The following is a 16,343-nucleotide window of genomic DNA, read 5'->3' as shown; positions in this document are numbered from 1 at the left end:
ATGGAAGAGAAGAACCTATTGAACTCAATAGCAGAATCTGAGGCTGAAAGTTGACCATCGTTATTTCTTTGGCCAGCAAAGGCTTTTAACCCTTAAAGTGCGCATCACTTCATATGAAGTGTAAATCGTTTTACCAGTCAACTGCGCTTCACTTCATATGAAGTGTATGGGTACCGCGCACGATTTGAATGGCCCGCGGTGTAGCTGGGGGTCCCATACGCTGCCCAGGGGCTCTAGTAAACAGCGGCCATTTTGAAAAAAAATCCCGCTCACGATCCGAAGGCATGGGAGGCCTCAGTTTAGCGAGAGTCACCATGGCGAGCGCACGGTCAAACGCCTCACGGGCACGCACCACTCAGTCCCTCACCCCAGAGCAAATAGCCCACGAATTATTCTCTGAAGGTGAAGAAAGTGTGTTTGACGATTCAGACAACGATGAGGATTATACACAGTTGTCGGGTGATAGTAGCAGCAGCAGTGAAAGTGAGAATGACCGCCATGCCATGGCGAGGCCTATACGCTCACCGATGCCTCCTCGCCCAGTTTCTACCCCAATTCTACCACGACCTCACAGTTCCTGTGGATATTTTCTGTTTGAGGGTGACGAGTCAGAGGGAGGTGACTCCTTTTCTGGGTTTAGTGACTCAGATCAAAGTTTTATTGAGCCTGTGGCTGGTACTAGTGGTGTAACTGGGCGAGAAATTGTCGCGTCAGCAGCATCTCGCCCGGCCAAGCGCCACCGCATGGCACCACATGAGGGACCAAGACCCTCGTGTTCACGTGCATCGACCTCACGTGCACCCACCTCACGTGCACCCACCTCACGTGCACCCACCTCACGTGCACCCACCTCACGTGCACCCACCTCATGTGCACGTAGCCGCCGTGCTTCTCGCAGACGGTATTCAGCTCCTGGTCGCCGGTATGCATCGCTTCCTCGCCGTCTTTCCTCTGGATCTCGCAGGACGCCTGGTGTACTTGAGTGAAGTGATGGTGACGATTTTATTCCTAATATTCCTCACTTTGACGATAATGATGTAGGGATTACAAATCTTTTCCCTAATCAAGGTGAGGACATGGCTGAGATGGAATATTTTACAGCATTCTATGATGAACCACTCATGGAATACATTGTACACCAAACGAACCTGCATGCTGCTTACCTGATTGAGAGGCAAATCACAGAATTTTCACGACTGCAGCGTTGGAAAAATACCACAGTGGCGGAAATGTATGTGTTTTTGGCACTCTGTTTGTTGATGAAGCACTGTCACAAACATGCAATAAATGACTATTGGAGCAAGGACAAGACAATACCAACACCTTTATTCGGGAAATATATGTCACGAGACAGGTTTCAAATACTCCTCAGGTGTCTACATTTTGGAAGTGTTCAGGACCGAACACCTGATGATAGACTGTGGCGAGTGAGGCACTACATGAACGATGTTATTGGAAAATTCAGAGATTTTTACGTACCAGCACAGAAGCTGGTGGTTGATGAATCTCTCATACTTTTCAAGGGACGTGTTCCATTCAAACAGTACATTCCCTCAAAACGAAACCGATTTGGCCTGAAATTTTTTGTTCTTTGTGATTGTGAGACAGGATACGTGTTACACATGATTCTGTACTCGGCTAGTGATGTAAACATTCCCGGTAACGACGAACATGGATTCTCGGGGAGTGTAGTGAAGACCATCATGGCTCCGTGGATGAACAAGGGACACATTTTATACACAGATAATTACTATACAAGTCCCTTGCTAGCTCGGTTCTTGCTAGAAAATAGAACCGGATTGGTTGGTACAGTAAAGCCACAACGAAGGGAAATGCCTGTGTTTGACAACGACATTGCAGTTGGTGAGTGTCAGAGAAGGAAAAGTGATAACATTCTGTCAGTTCGGTGGAAAGACAAAAGAGAGGTGAACTTGTTGACAACAATTCATGATGGAACAATGGTGAACAGTGGGAAAGTGAGCCATAAAACAAACGCACCACTATATAAGCCAGACTGTGTTTTAGACTATAATATCAACATGCGGTTGATTGATAAATCAGACATGATGATTGGCACTGCAGAGTGTGTGCGGAAGACATGTAGGTGGACGAAAAAAGTGTTCTTCCATCTTGTGGACATGAGCATGCTGAACTGTTTCAACATGTACCTTGTGAGAACTGGACGTAAGCCCACTTTCCGTGACTTTGTATTTGATGCTGCAATACAGTTATTAGGAAAGTTTGCAAAAGATGTCCCAGGTATTCAGCGGCCCATCATAAACCCACTGTTGCAGCATGCTGGTACTCCACGCCTCGCTCACACTGAAGGCTTCCTAGCACACAAACTTAAGTATTTGCCACCTGGTGTGAAGCGTGCAATAGCCCAACGTGATTGCTTGGTGTGTAAAACAACGACACGTAGAGACAAGAACCGGAAGCTTGTGCAAACATGGTGTGAAACGTGTGGTATCCCATTATGTGCTGTCGACTGCTTCAATGACTACCACAGTCAGGAAATCTTCTAAGTGTGCTTCAAAGTGTGTATAGCGTGTGCGAGTGTGTAAATATGTAAACATATAAGCAGATAGCATGTGCGTGTGTGTAAATATATACAAATATAAGCAGAACATACAATATAATAGACTGTAATGACATATTATATTGCCGTAATTGAAAACATTTGTGTGCGCCTGTGTATACTCAAATATGCAACAATTTTTGATACAAAATATGTTCAAACAGTATTTGAAACACAATTAGTGAAAAAAATTAGATAAAATGCGCTTAGACATTGTAAATAAATAGCGCGAAAATATATTTGTGGCAACTCTGGCTGTTTGAGGACCGCGCGCAACACCTCCCGGGCGTGTATTGCATGAGCGAACATGCAGATTGTGACGTCATCACCGTCCTTCTCGGCTCTATTGCAACAAAAGTAAGTACAATAGAATTTTTTTTTTATTTTTCCCATGATCAGTGAACAGAACTTAACAGATTAGCAAAAAAAAAAATTTTTTTTTTTTTCAAAATGACATGCGCCTGTGTGGATGGAAGGATATTAGACCCCGAGCATGTTAAGGGTTAAATGGCCAATGACCGAGCTTACCTTGGATGCAACCCGCAATATTTGCATGCCTCAAGGGTATCTATTTGGATACAAGTCATACACAAGATGATTTGCCAACAGATTTTGAAACCTACCTAAGTTTAGATAGAAACCTATCTAACTAGGTTAACCCAACCTAACCTATTCAAACCCAATACAGTGTAGCATAATATATATTTTAACAAACAGAACACAAGCTTCGTCAAACCGTCTCGTGTCTGAAACGATCTTATATTTACCTATCTATCTATTTACCGCTATAGGTGATTAAAGGCATTAGGTTCAAAGAAATGTTGCCCAAATGCTTTGGTATTGTGGCGGGAAACCAAGGGAGCTTGTGGCCGAGTTAAATACGCTGACAACCCACTTGACACACATGGCAGCTGCCTGGCATGGGCCAATATTCCTTCTGAGGTTACATTTATTCTTATGTTTTGTGCCAAGAAGCAGGTGTAACAGGATTTCTCCCTCGGCTGCTTCAGAAGCGCAAGACAACTGCTGCAAAGACCATGTAAACTCCTGCCTTTCATTGTCTAAGTATTCATCTTTCACTACACTAAAGCAACGGATATTTGAGGTGGATTTGTATCAAATGCAAGTTGACCAGACCACACACTAGACAGTGAAGGGACGACGACGTTTCGATCCGTCCTGGACCATTTTCAAGTCAAGTATCAAATGCAAGTTCACACATAAACAACAAAACAAAACAAAACTTTCAGGAATCATAACACATGCGATGTTCCCCCAGGATTATACTGTAATAAGGAAAGAGAGGAGGGTAGGGGAGGATGCGGAGTGCCCCTACTCATGAGAAAGGAATGGAGTTTCAAGGAGATGGTTATCCCAGGCTATGAAGGGTTTGGAGACTACATAAGAGGCACCATGATGATGGGAGGACCTAGAGTAGTAGTAGCAGTGATACATAACCCTCCACCAAATGACAGAAGACCCAGGCAAGAGTATGACAGAAACAACATGGCAGTTAATAACATAATTGAGAGGGCAGCCTCTGCTGCCTGTAGAAATCGATCCCATCTGCTCATCATGAGGGACTTCAATCACAGAAGGACAGACTGGGAGAACAAGGAATCGCAAGGAGGAGAGGATACATGGAGAGCCAAACTAGTTGAGGTGGTGACAAGAAACTTCCTAAGCCAGCATGTCAAGGAACCCAATAGGATGAGGGGAAACGATGAACCAGCGAGACTCGACCTAGTCTTCACTCTGAATGACTCCGACATAAGGGAAATTGACTTCGAGGCCCCAGTAGGAACAAGCGATCACAGTGTACTGACGTTTGAGTATTTGGTCGAAGAAGGGCTGAAGTACTTGAGAAAGGGAGACGGCCCAAGACATGATGGAATATATCACGCAGAAGTGCAAGGAGGCAGCAGAAAAGTTTACCCCAGCCCAAAAGCTAAAAAATGAAATGCAGACGAGGAACCCATGGTTTAGTCAGAGATGTAAGCTAGCTAAGCAACAAAGAAAAGAGCATGGAGAAACTATAGAAATAACAGGACACATGAGAGCAGAGAACGTTACCAGAAAGCCAGGAATGAATACGTCAGGGTGAGAAGAGAGGCAGAAGGGCAATATGAAAATGACATAGCAAGCAAGGCTAAGACCCAACCCAAATTGCTGCACAGCCACATCAGGAGAAAGACAACAGTGAAGAAACAGGTAATGAAACTGAGGATATGGGCAGACAGATTCACTACAAATGACAAAGAAGTGTGCGAGGAACTCAATATGAAATTCCAGGAAGTCTTCACATTAGAGCAAGGAGACGTTCCGAGGATAAGAGAAGGAATAATTAACCAGCCACTACTAGAGGAATTTGAGATTACCAGTGGAGATGTAAGGAAGCTTTTGCTAGAGTTGGATGTGACAAAGGCTATAGGCTATTGGATAACAAGAACTTTTCACACTAGAGATGCTATACCGATGATGATACTTTTCAAAACACTTGTGCTCTCTAGAGTGGAGTACTGCTGCACAATGACAGCACCCTTCAAAGCTGGAGAAATTGCTGACCTGGAGAGCGTGCAGAGATCCTTTACTGCTAGAATCCACTCAGTAAAACATCTAAACTATTGGGACCGACTAAAGAGCCTAAAACTGTACTCCCTTGAGCGCAGGCGGGAGAGGTACATAATAATTTACATGTGGAAAATATTAGAGGGGCTGGTCCCAAGCCTGCACACAGAAATAACATCACATGAGACCAGAAGACATGGCAGGATGTGCAGAATACCCCCGTTGAAAAACAGAGGTGCAACTGGTATTCTGAGAGAGAACTCTATCAACATCAGAGGTCTGAGACTGTTCAACACGCTTCCACTACACATAAGGGGCATAACTGGCCGACCCCTCACAGTGTTCAAGAGAGAACTGGATAAGCACCTTCAAAGGATACCGGATCAACCAGGCTGTGACTCATACGTCAGGCTGCGAGCAGCCGCGTCCAACAGCCTGATTGATCAGTCCGGCAACCAGGAGGCCTGGTCGACGACCGGGCCGCGGGGACGCTAAGCCCCGGAAGCACCTCAAGGTAACCTCAAGGTAAGGTAGGCCTGGATAGAATATCACCATGGATACTAAAGGAAGGAGCAGAAGCACTGTGCCTGCCACTCTCCATGGTGTATAACAAATTACTGGTAACAGGTGAACTGCCAGAAAATTGGAAGGCAGCAAACGTAGTCCCGATATACAAGAAGGGGGATAGACAGGAGACAATGAACTACAGATCAGTGTCCCTAGCTTGCATACCATGCAAGTTAATGGAGAAAATTGTGCCAAAAAAGCTAGTCGAACATCTGGAGCGAAGGAACTTTGTGTCACATCAACATGATTTCATGGATGGCAAGTCATGACTCATAGGATTAATTGAATTCTACAATCTGGCAACAAGAATCAGACAAGAAAGAGAGGGGTGGGCAGACTGCTTATTTTTGGATTGTCAGAAAGCCTTTGACACAGTGCCACACCAGAGACTAATGCAAAAGCTGGAGATGCAGGCAGGAATGAAAGGGAAGGTACTCCATTGGATAAGGCAGTACCTAAGTAACAAGGCAGCAAGTCACTGTGCAGGTTGAGGTCTCACATTGGCAAGATGTCACCAGAGGGGTCCCGCTGGGTTCAGTCCTTGGACCCATACTGTTTCTTTTATATGTAAATGATCTTCCAGATGGTATAGAATAATTCCTCTCATTGTTACTGATGATTCAAAAATTATGAGGAGGATTAAGATGGAGGAAGACAGTATGAGACTACAAGATGACCTAGACAGACTGCATGAATGGTCCAACTAATGGCTACTAAAGTTCAACCCGAGTAAATGTAATGTAATGAAACTAGACACAACCTTCATTTACTCCAGTCCTGACCCCCTTGCTCTAAATGCCACAGTAAATACTAAGCTAAATAAAGTCCATCTTTGGCTAACTGCCAACAAACTCACCCTTAACATTGACAAAACTTTCTATATTCTGTTTGGCAATAAATCCTCTAATCAAATAAAACTCAGAATAAACAATACCCAAATTTGTAACAAATTAGATGGCAAGTTCCTTGGCGTTCTCACTGACCACAAGCTGAATTTCCAGGGACACATTCTAAATATATCAAAAAAAGTTTCAAAAACTGTTGAAATTCTTTCTAAGATCAGATATTATGTACCCTGCCCTGCCCTGGTAATTCTCTATTACTCACTCATCTATCCATATCTCAACTATGGTATTTGTGCTTGGGGTTCTACTACCCAAAATCACTTACGTCCTCTAATTACTCAACACAAAGCTGCTATTAGGACAATATCCAACTCTAGCTCCAGACATCACTCGGTACCCCTACTCAAATCTCTGTATATGTTAGATATCAAGTCACTGCACATTCTCTCATGTGTATTATACATATATAAAATGCTGAACTGTAATGCCAATCCTGACCTCAAAAGCTTCATTGAAGGTTGTAACAGAACCCATGCGCACCATACCAGAAATAAATACAGTTTTGATATTCCAAGAGTACGACTTAATCAAACTAGAAATGCTCTACAAATCAAGGGACCCAGAATGTGGAATGACCTTCCCAACCATGTTAAAGACTGTACCTCTCTCAACCAGTTTAAGATAAAAACTAAGCACTACCTAATAAATTCCCTGTAACCTACCTTACCCCTCTGTTGTCAACCCATGTCTGTTTTGTTTTTTAAACAACACTGTTTGAATGTACAGTAATTGTCTAATAATTTGTAATTGTATTTGTGCTGCTTTTTCAGCCATGTTCCCCCCTCTTTTACCTCTATTTTTATTTGTTCTCAACACATTTTATTCTTTATACTTATTAGTATTAAGCTTTAGTCATTAATGTTTTTCCTGCCCGAAACGCTTTGCGTAATAGTGGCTTTAGGCATTGTATGTACTAGCTCTATCTATTAATATGTATATATATGTATGTATGTATGTACCTTACCTAAATAAACATTTATTTATTTATTTATTTATTTATTTATTTATTTATTTATTTAGGCAGTGGAAACAGGCCAGACACAGGATACAGAATGGGAGATGAAGTCCTTCATGAAATGGACAGAGAGAAGGATCTAGGAGTTCAACCCTGTCTCCTGACGCCCACATCAAAAGAATAACATCTGTGGCGTATGCGAGGCTGGCTAACATCAGAACAGCCTTCAGGAACTTGTGTAAGGAATCATTCAGAACCTTGTATACCACATACGTAAGATCAATCCTGGAGTATGCGGCCCCAGCATGGAGCCCGTACCTTGTCAAGCACAAGGAGAAGCTTGAAAAAGTTCAGAGATATGTCACTAGGCTAGTCACAGAACTAAGAGGCATGAGTTATGAAGAAAGACTGCAAGAAATGCACCTCACGACACTAGAAGACAGAAGAATAATGGGAGGCATGATCACTAACTACAAAATTCTCAGAGAAATTGACAGGGTAGATAAAGATAAACTGTTTAAAACACTAGTGGTACGTGAACAAGGGGACACAGGCGGTCTGTCTAATTACTGCAAGCTACCACAAGCTACAAAAGCTTCATTAAGCTTCCTGGCAATACGTTAGTAATGAATAAATATGATATATTTACTCATTATAATGTTGTTGCTGAATGTACAACACGAAAAAAACAATTTTAATATGAAAAAGTATCTTTTTATAAAGAAATTAGACGAAAATAAAGAGCTGGTGACGCCAGATAGCAGTCTCCGTGGTGTAGTGGTAAGACACTCGCCTGGCGTTCCGCGAGCGCTATGTCATGGGTTCGTATCCTGGCCGGGGAGGATTTACTGGGCGCAATTCCTTAACTCTAGCCTCTGTTTAACGCAACAGTAAAATGTGTACTTGGATGAAAAAACGATTCTTCGCGGCAGGGGATCGTATTCCAGGGACCATAGGATTAAGGACGTGCCCGAAACGCTACGCGTACTAGTGGCTGTACAAGAATGTAACAACTCTTGTATATATCTCAAAAAAAAAATAAAAAATCAAGTCGACGATACAAGCGTAGGTTAGGTTAGGTTAGGTTAGGTTAGGTTAGGTTAGGTTAGGTTAGGTTAGGTTAGGTTAGGTTAGGTCAGCCTAACCTAACATATCATATTTATTCATTACTAACGTATTGCCAGGAAGCTTGTGGTAGCTTGCGGACCCGACACAGATGGAAACTGAATACCCAAATCAGCCACAGGGACGTTTTTCAGTGTCAGAGTAGTTAACAGATGGAATGCATTAGGCAGTGATGCGGTGGAGGCTGACTCTATACACAGTTTCAAGTGTAGATATGACAGAGCACAGTAGGCTCAGGAATCTGTACACCAGTTGATTGACAGTTGAGAGGCGGGGCCAAAGAGCCAAAGCTCAACATCCGCAAGCACAATTAGGTGAATACATACTTTACTAGCAGAGAGAGAGGACCGTGGAATTGCGCCTTGCTCATCCATGAACGGGACTGACTGGTCACATACATCGTCCACTGCACTGACGGATACCGTCGGTTAGTACACTAGAAACAAGTTCGCTCACTGACAAGTTGGTATACGTAAATCTTTTCGTATATACATATGCGCTGGCTTGTGTTCGCTGCTGTTCTCGCCTTCTAAGACACTGTTATTACCAATACGAGACAATATTTATTTATATATTTTATTTATTTATATACAAGAAGGTACATTGGGTTAGATAGAATACATAGCATAGTATTTACAATCTTGTAAAGCACTACTACGCGCAGCGTTTCGTGCAGGTCCTTAATCTAACAGATAATTTTAAGTAGGGGGTCCGTCTAATTACCACAAGCTACCACAGGCTACATAAGCTTCTGAAAGCTTCCTGGCAATACGTTAGTAATGAATAAATATGATATGTTAAGTTAGGCTGACCTAACCTAACCTAACCTAACCTAACCTAACCTAACCTAACCTAACCTAACCTATCCTAACCTAACCTAACCTAACCTAACTTAACTAAACCAAACCTAACCTAACCTAACCGACGCTTGGATCGTCGACTTGATTTGGCGTCACCAGCTTTTTATTTTCGTCTAATTTCTTTATAAAAAGATACTTTTTCAGATTAAAATTATGTTTTATCGTGTTGTACATTCAGCACCAACATTATAATGAGTAAATATATCATGTTTATTCATTACTAACGTATTGCCAGGAAGCTTTCTGAAGCTTGTGTAGCTTGTGGTAATTAGACGGACCGTAAGTGGGTAAATTCTAGCAGAATTAATAAAATGATAACAAATACATTGCACGAAAAAAAATGAGATGAGAGAGATTAGTAAGTATATTAAGCACATTGGTATATTAAAGCTCTGGTTGATTACATTGACAACTTGAATGGTAATTTTAAACAAGATTAACAGACACCGTACAGCAGATTGATAGCACATATAAGAAGACAGCAATGATCACAATGGTAAAGATGTTCGGATTGGGTACATAAAGATAGGGAGATTGGGTAGCAATAGATACAGTGCAGTTTTAAAGCAACAAAGTAAAAAAAAACTGCAGATGAGAGTAGGTATTTTTTAGTTTTGTTTTTGAATGACGTAAAAGTTGGACAGCTTTTCAGTTCAATAGGGAGTGAGTTCCATAGACTGGGTCCCTTTATTTGCATAGAGTGTTTACACAGATTAAGTTTGACTCTGGGGATATCAAAGATATATTTATTTCTGGTGTGGTGATAATGGGTCCTATTACATCTGTCCAGGGAGAGTTTCAGAGCAGGATGTGCGTTTAAGAACAGGGTTTTGTAAATGTAATTGACACAAGAAAATTTGTGGAGTGAGATTATGTTTAGTATGTTAAGGGAGTTAAACAAGGGGGCTGAGTGTTGTCTGAAAGCAGAATTTGTTATTATTCTGATAGCAGATTTTTGCTGGGTGATGATGGACTTGAGGTGGTTTGCAGTGGTTGAACCCCATGCACAGATACCATAATTAAGATAGGGATAGATTAGTGCATAATATAGAGAGATGAGAGCAGAGTTAGGTACATAATATCTGATTTTGGAGAGTATACCAACTGTTTTAGAGACTTTCTTAGTTATGTGTTGTATGTGGATGCTGAAGTTGAATTTCTTGTCTAGGAATAGGCCAAGAAACTTTCCATCATTTTTATTGCTAATGTTTACATTATCAATCTGAAGCTGAATTGCATTTGCAGATTTGCATCCAAATAAGATGTCGTAGGTCTTTTCTATGTTAAGCGTTAGTTTATTGGTTGACATCCATAAGTGGACTTTTTTTTGTTCATTATTAACAAAATCATTTAGTGTATGTGGGTTGGGGTTAGAGTAGATGAGGGTAGTATCATCAGCAAACAAAATAGTTATCAGAATGTTAGAGAGATTTGGCAGATCATTGATGTATATAAGAAATAGGAGAGGTCCCAAGATGCTGCCATGTAGGACTCCAACGATTATTGGTAGAGTGGGAGAGGTTATATTATTGATGGTTACACATTGGAGTCTGTCACTAAGATAGGATTGGATATAGTTCAGTGCATGGCCTCGGATTCCATAATAATGGAGTTTACGTAAGAGGTAATTGTGATTAACAGTGTCAAAGACCTTTCTCAGGTCAATGAAGAGTCCAATCGGAAACTCGTTTTTGTCAAGGGCTGAGTAAATTATATCAAGAAGACTAATAATTGCATAGTTGGTACTTTTTGGGGAGCGGAAGACAAACTGACAGGGGCTAAGAATGTCGAATTTTACGAGATAGGAGTAGAGCTGTTTGTAGATAATTTTTTCAAATATTTTTGATAGGATGGGTAGGTTTGATATTGATTTATAATTGTTTGTCTGCCGGATTACCTTCTTTATGAACTGGCGTTACTCTTGCTTTTTTAAGGATATCAGGGAAGGTATGACACTCAAGGGATTTGTTGAACAGCAGAGCTATAGGTGGCGCAAGGGCTTGGGAGGCTCTCTTATATACAATGGATGGGATTTCACTGATGTTCCCAGCTTTGGTTTTTAGTGAGTGTATGATGGACACGACATCTGTCGGGCTGACTGGTGAGAGAAGAAGAGAGTTTGGATAGCTGCCTGAGAGATATTTATTTATTTATTTTATTTATGCATATACAAGAAGGTACATTGGGAATGTGAGGATACATAATATGGTAATTACAGTCTTGTAAAGCCATTAGTACGCGCAGCGTTTCGGGCAGGTCCTTAATCTAAGAAAATTTGAAGTAGGTAAATACTTGCAAAATTTATAGACAAAAAAATGATAACAGTTACATGGAATGAAAAAAAGAAGATGAGAGAAAATTGTAGGTACAGTATATTAAAGCACATAGGTAGCTAAGATTGATTGCAATGACAACTTGAATGGTAGTTGACAAAAATTGGTAGGCACAATACAGCAGAAACAATATAAGATTGATTGCAATGACAGCTTGAATGGTAGTTGACAAAAATTGGTAGTCACAATACAGCATATGGCTAGCACATAAATGAAGACAGCAATGAACACAATGATAAGGTTGTTTGATATTACATAAAAATATTTTAAATAACAAACCAACACTCCTTTCCAATAACGTTGGTCAGCTTTCAGCCTCTGATTCTGCTATTGAGTTCAATAGGTTCTTCTCTTCCATTGGGTCATCCCTTGCAAATGATATTCCATCTTCCTGTACTGATGTTAAGGACTATCTTACAGGTAACTATCCACAGTCTCTGTACCTAAAGCCTACTAGTTCCACTGATGTCAATGAAATAATCCTTTCCCTTAAAACCAAGTCTAGTGCCCTCGAGGAGATACCAACTTTAATTTACAAAAAAGCCTCCAGATCTCTAGCCCCTGCTATTGCATTGCTCTTCAACAAGTCACTTGAACTCCAAACCTTTCCTGACATTCTAAAAAAAGCAAGAGTAACCCCTGTCTACAAATGTGGTGATCTCACTGATGTTAACAACTATAGACCTATATCAATCCTGCCTAACTTGTCAAAAATATTCGAAAAGCTAATCTACAAGCAGCTTTACTCTTTTCTAGCCAAACACAATATACTTAGCTCTTGTCAATATGGCTTCAGACCCAAAAAAAGCACTAACGATGCACTTATTAGTATGATTAACTTAATTCACGCAGCTCTTGATAAAAAGGAGTTTCCTGTTGGGTTATTTGTGGACCTGCGTAAGGCTTTTGACACTGTCAACCATCAAAACCTTCTTCTTAAATTACATCATTATGGAGTCAGAGGACACTCCCTGCAATACCTCAAATCTTATCTTACTGACAGGCTCCAGTATGTTTCTGTGAATAATACAATTTCTCCCACCCTACCCATCAACATTGGTGTTCCTCAGGGCAGCATACTTGGCCCTCTCCTCTTTCTCATCTACATTAATGACCTTCCAAATGCCTCCCAACACCTCAAACCAATTCTATTTGCTGACGACACAACCTTCATTTACTCCAGTCCTGACCCCCTGGCTCTAAATGCCACAGTAAATACTGAGCTAGAGAAAGTCCATCTTTGGCTAACTGCCAACAAACTCACCCTTAACATTGACAAAACGTTTTATATTCTGTTTGGCAATAAATCCTCTAATCAGATAAATCTCAAAATAAACAATACCCAAATTTGTAACAAATTAGATGGCAAATTCCTTGGCGTTCTCATCGACCACAAGCTGAATTTCCAGGGTCACATTCTAAATATATCAAAAAAAGTTTCAAAAACTGTTGGCATTCTTTCTAAGATCAGATATTATGTACCCCGCCCTGCCCTGGTTACTCTCTATTACTCCCTCATCTATCCATACCTCAACTATGGTATTTGTGCTTGGGGTTCTACTACCCAAAATCATTTACGTCCTCTCATTACCCAACACAAAGCTGCTATTAGGACAATAACCAACTCTGGCCCCAGACATCACTCGGTACCCTTACTCAAATCTCTGAATATGTTAGATATTAAGTCACTGCACATTCTCTCTTGTGTATTATACATATATAAAACGCTGAACTGTAATGCCAATCCTGACCTCAAAAGCTTCATTGAAGGTTGTAACAGAACCCATGAGCACCACACCAGGAATAAATACAGTTTTGATATTCCTAGAGTACGACTTAATCAAACTAGAAATGCTCTACAAATCAAGGGACCCAGAATGTGGAATGACCTTCCCAACCATGTTAAAGACTGTACCTCTCTCAACCAGTTTAAGATAAAAACTAAACACTACCTAATAAATTCCCTGTAACCCACCTCACTCCTTTATTGTCAACCCATGTCTGTTATTTTATTTTATTATTATTATTTTTTTTTTAATCAACACTGTTTGTCAACCTATTGTATTTGTGCTGCTTTTTCAGTCATGTTCCCCCTTTTTTTTATCATTATTTGTATTTGTTTTCAACACCTCTTATTCTTTATGCTCAATTAGTATTAAGTTCTAGATATTAATGTTTTTCTTGCCCGAAACGCATTGCGTAATAGTGGCTTTAGGCATTGTATGTACTAGCTCTATCTATATATCAATTCATTAATGTAACATCACTTGTATGTATGTACCTTACCTGAATAAACATATTTATATTTATTATTTATTTAAAAATTAGGAGATTGGGTAACACTAGGTACAGAGCAAATTTAAAGCTCAGTGTAGGAAACTAAGAAGATGAAGTTAGGTACTTTTTGGTTTTGCTTTTAAATAAGGCAAAAGTTTTACAGTTTTTCGATTCACTAGGGAGTGAGTTCCATAGACTAGGTCCCTTAATTTGCATAGAGTGTTTACACAGATTAAGTTTGACCCTGGGGATATCAAAGAGATATTTATTTCTGGTGTGGTGATAATGGGTCCTATTACATCTGTCCAGGGAGAGTTTCAGAGCATGGTTTGCATTTAAGAACAGGGTTTTGTAAATGTAGTTGACACAAGAGAATGTGTGGAGGGAGTTAATATTTAGCAAGTTTAGGGATTTAAATAAGGGAGCTGAGTGTTGTCTGAAAGCAGAGTTAGTTATTATTCTGATAGCAGATTTTTGCTGTGTGATGATGGGCTTAAGGTGGTTTGCAGTGGTAGACCCCCATGCACAGATACCATAATTAAGATAGGGGTAGATTAGTGCATAATATAGTGAGAGGAGAGCAGAGTTAGGAACATAATATCTGATTTTGGAGAGTATACCAACTGTCTTAGAGACTTTCTTAGTTATGTGTTGAATGTGGGTGCTGAAGTTGAGTCTCTTGTCTAGGAATAGGCCAAGAAACTTGCCATCATTTTTATTACTGATGTTAATGTTGTCTATCTGTAGCTGAATTGCATTTGATGATTTGCTTCCAAATAAGATGTAGTAAGTCTTTTCGATGTTTAATGTTAGTTTGTTCGTTGACATCCATAAGTGGACTTTTTTTAATTCATTATTCACAACATTATTTAGTGTATGTGGGTTGAGGTTTGAATAGATAAGGGTAGTATCGTCAGCAAACAATATAGGTTTGAGAATATTAGAGACATTAGGCAGATCGTTTATATATATAAGAAATAGAAGAGGTCCTAAGATGCTGCCCTGTGGCATTCCAACGGTAATTGGTAGAGTGGAAGAAGTTGTATCATTGATGGTTACATATTGGTGTCTGTCACTAAGATAGGATCGGATGTAGTCAAGGGCAAGGCCTCGGATTCCATAATGCTGGAGTTTAAGTAAGAGGTAGTTGTGATCAACAGTATCAAAGGCTTTTCTTAGGTCAATGAAGAGTCCAATCGGAAACTCATTTTTGTCAAGGGCTGAGTAGATAACGTCAAGGAGACTAATGATTGCATCGTTGGTGCTCTTTTGGGACCGGAAGCCAAACTGGCAGGGGCTGAGTATGTCGAATTTTACGAGGTAGGAATAGAGCTGTTTGTAAATAATTTTTTCAAATATTTTTGATAGAATGGGTAGATTTGATATTGGTCTATAATTGTTTATGTCCGCCGGATTGCCTCCTTTATGGACTGGCGTTACTCTTGCTTTTTTGAGGATATCAGGGAAGGTGTGACACTCTATAGATTTGTTGAAACCATACCATTAGCCATTAGCCACCATAATTAATTATCCACTTTAATTATCTATTTATTCGTTATAATGAGCTAGTATGCTTCTTCATTTAAGGATTATCAATTACTTAATCACTTATGATTATTAATTAATTATTTGTATTTAATAAATAATTAATTATTATTATTATTATAAAAATAAATTAAGTCCCACTCTGTGAGCGTTTTCTTCCAATCGCAGAAATGCAGTTTTTAAAGTAAGCAACTGACATATGTGGAGACCTAGTGTCACAATTAATATGTTTGTCCTGCACACCGCCCCCCATCCAGTGGGCAGCGGTGGATAGGTTACAATCACTTAGTTACTACCTACAGTTAGCAAACTGGGGATATTTGGCTAAAATTTCAGGTAGCAGATCATTTTGAATGAAATATTGAATTGAATTACAAACAGAATGTTGGATTTCTAGATAGAGCATGCACATATTATGCCTAAAGCCACCAATACGCACAGCGTTTTGGGCAGTAATTATAATTATAATTAAATTTTAATTATAACTATATACCGTGTAGGGTATGATTGTTTACTGACCAACCGGTATAATAGTTAATACAGAATGTATATACTGTATACTTTAGTTATACTCTAAACTCAAAGTGGTTTAGGACTAATTCAAACTATAGATTTATAAAATAAAAAAGA

General features: G+C 40.0%; 1 long non-coding RNA gene across 1 annotated transcript in view; it reads right to left on the bottom strand.

Annotated features, from left to right (window-relative positions):
• LOC138366595 (uncharacterized) overlaps window positions 1–9,136 on the bottom strand; it is a 184,104-nt gene extending 174,968 nt beyond the window's left edge. The window contains exon 1 of the long non-coding RNA XR_011229170.1: window positions 9,025–9,136. This is a non-coding gene — a long non-coding RNA (uncharacterized lncRNA). The remainder of the gene's footprint in view (window positions 1–9,024) is intronic.
• Window positions 9,137–16,343: the final 7,207 nt, after the last annotated feature.

The sequence above is a fragment of the Procambarus clarkii genome, chromosome 20 (genome assembly GCF_040958095.1).
Source record: "Procambarus clarkii isolate CNS0578487 chromosome 20, FALCON_Pclarkii_2.0, whole genome shotgun sequence".
Classification (NCBI taxonomy): domain Eukaryota; kingdom Metazoa; phylum Arthropoda; class Malacostraca; order Decapoda; family Cambaridae; genus Procambarus; species Procambarus clarkii.
The sequence above is the reverse complement of the archived record's forward strand: the minus strand, read 5'-3'. Positions and strand labels throughout refer to the sequence as shown.